Source organism: Musa acuminata, unplaced genomic scaffold (genome assembly GCF_036884655.1).
Source record: "Musa acuminata AAA Group cultivar baxijiao unplaced genomic scaffold, Cavendish_Baxijiao_AAA HiC_scaffold_1136, whole genome shotgun sequence".
Taxonomy (NCBI): Eukaryota; Viridiplantae; Streptophyta; class Magnoliopsida; order Zingiberales; family Musaceae; genus Musa; species Musa acuminata.
In genome coordinates, this window is record NW_027021348.1 from 5847501 (window position 1) to 5850000 (window position 2500).

Consider the following 2500-nt stretch of genomic DNA (forward strand, 5'->3'; position numbering starts at 1 on the left):
CGGACAGCAAGCAAAGCGAGAGGCAGCACAGTCCCTGCTATACGAAAGCCCCATCCAGCCCTGTGCCACCCGGGGGGTTCCAGGGTGCTGAGATGGCTGACATTTTGCTCCGCTCACGACGGTCACCGCGCAACGCAAGAACAGGCCAAAAACTGGCCAAAACGGCCCAAAAACGGGCCAAAACTGGCCATTTTTGGCTGCGCGAGCGAGCGGCGAACAGCGAGCGAAGCGAGAGGCAGCACCGTCCCTGCTATACGAAAGCCCCATCCAGCCCTGTGCCACCCGGGGGGTTCCAGGGTGCTGAGATGGCTGACATTTTGCTCCGCTCACGACGGTCACCGCGCGACGCAAGAACAGGCCAAAAACTGGCCAAACCGGCCCAAAAACGGGCCAAAACTGGCCATTTTTGGCTGCGCGAGCGAGCGGCGAGCGGCGGACAGCGAGCGAAGCGAGAGGCAGCACCGTCCCTGCTATACGAAAGCCCCATCCAGCCCTGTGCCACCCGGGGGGTTCCAGGGTGCTGAGATGGCTGTCATTTTGCTCCGCTCACGACGGTCACCGTGCAACGCAAGAACAGGCCAAAAACTGGCCAAAACTGCCCAAAAACGGGCCAAAACTGGCCATTTTTGGCTGCGCGAGCGAGCAGCGAGCGGCGGACAGCGAGCGAAGCGAGAGGCATCACCGTCCCTGCTATACGAAAGCCCCATCCAGCCCTGTGCCACCCGGGGGGTTCCAGGGTGCTGAGATGGCTGACATTTTGCTCCGCTCAAGATGGTCACCGCGCAACGCAAAAACAGGCCAAAAACTGGCCAAAACGGGCCAAAACTGGCCATTTTTGGCTGCGCGAGCGAGCGGCGAGCGGCGGACAGCGAGCGAAGCGAGAGGCAGCACCGTCCCTGCTATACGAAAGCCCCATCCAGCCCTGTGCCACCCGGGGGGTTCCAGGGTGCTGAGATGGCTGACATTTTGCTCCGCTCACGACGGTCACCGCGCGACGCAAGAACAGGCCAAAAACTGGCCAAAACGGCCCAAAAACGGGCCAAAACTGGCCATTTTTGGCTGCGCGAGCGAGCGGCGAGCGACGGACAACGAGCGAAGCGAGAGGCAGCACCATCCCTGCTATACGAAAGCCCCATCCAGCCCTGTGCCACCCGGGGGGTTCCAGGGTGCTGAGATGGCTGACATTTTGCTCCGCTCACGACGGTCACCGCGCGACGCAAGAACAGCCCAAAAACAGGCCAAAACGGCCCAAAAACGGGACAAAACTGGCCATTTTTGGCTGCGCGAGCGAGCGGCGAGCGGCGGACAGCGAGCTAAGCGAGAGGCAGCACCGTCCCTGCTATACGAAAGCCCCATCCAGCCCTGTGCCACCCGGGGGGTTCCAGGGTGCTGAGATGGCTGACATTTTGCTCCGCTCACGACGGTCACCGCGCGACGCAAGAACAGCCCAAAAACAGACCAAAACGGCCCAAAAACGGGCCAAAACTGGCCATTTTTGGCTGCGCGAGCGAGCAGCGAGCGGCGGACAGCGAGCGAAGCGAGAGGCATCACCGTCCCTGCTATACGAAAGCCCCATCCAGCCCTGTGCCACCCGGGGGGTTCCAGGGTGCTGAGATGGCTGACATTTTGCTCCGCTCAAGATGGTCACCGCGCAACGCAAAAACAGGCCAAAAACTGGCCAAAACGGGCCAAAACTGGCCATTTTTGGCTGCGCGAGCGAGCGGCGAGCGGCGAACAGCGAGCGAAGCGAGAGGCAGCACCGTCCCTGCTATACGAAAGCCCCATCCAGCCCTGTGCCACCCGGGGGGTTCCAGGGTGCTGAGATGGCTGACATTTTGCTCCGCTCACGACGGTCACCGCGCGACGCAAGAACAGGCCAAAAACTGGCCAAAACGGCCCAAAAACGGGCCAAAACTGGCCATTTTTGGCTGCGCGAGCGAGCGGCGAGCGGCGGACAGCGAGCGAAGCGAGAGGCAGCACCGTCCCTGCTATACGAAAGCCCCATCCAGCCCTGTGCCACCCGGGGGGTTCCAGGGTGCTGAGATGGCTGACATTTTGCTCCGCTCACGACGGTCACCGCGCTGTAACGGACAAACTTCTAAACAAGATGTTGGATGTAATGCTTATGTCTGTCCGTTGTCTTTTGGCATGTTCATGCCTTGTACAGAATGTAAAGGGGCGGCCGAAGGCTTAATAGCCCCATTTTAGTTGGGTTGGTGGCCTCTTTAGGCTTGTAAATAAAGGTTGTGTCATGTGGACACGTTCGAGAGCTTTTCGGTCTGTAATGGACCATTTTACCCTTTGTTGTGCCACTATTCAGAGCTTGTAAAGTCTGTTTGTAATTTGCATTATCTATGAAGTGTTTTTCGGACATGTTTGCTTGTGGATCCCGATTGAGGCGTTCTCTTTAACCCGTTCTCTCTTTTGTTGGTCCTAAGGGACAATGGGAGGCTTCGGGGAGGCTGACCTTTGCGGACGGACGCGCGAGGGTGCCGCACGC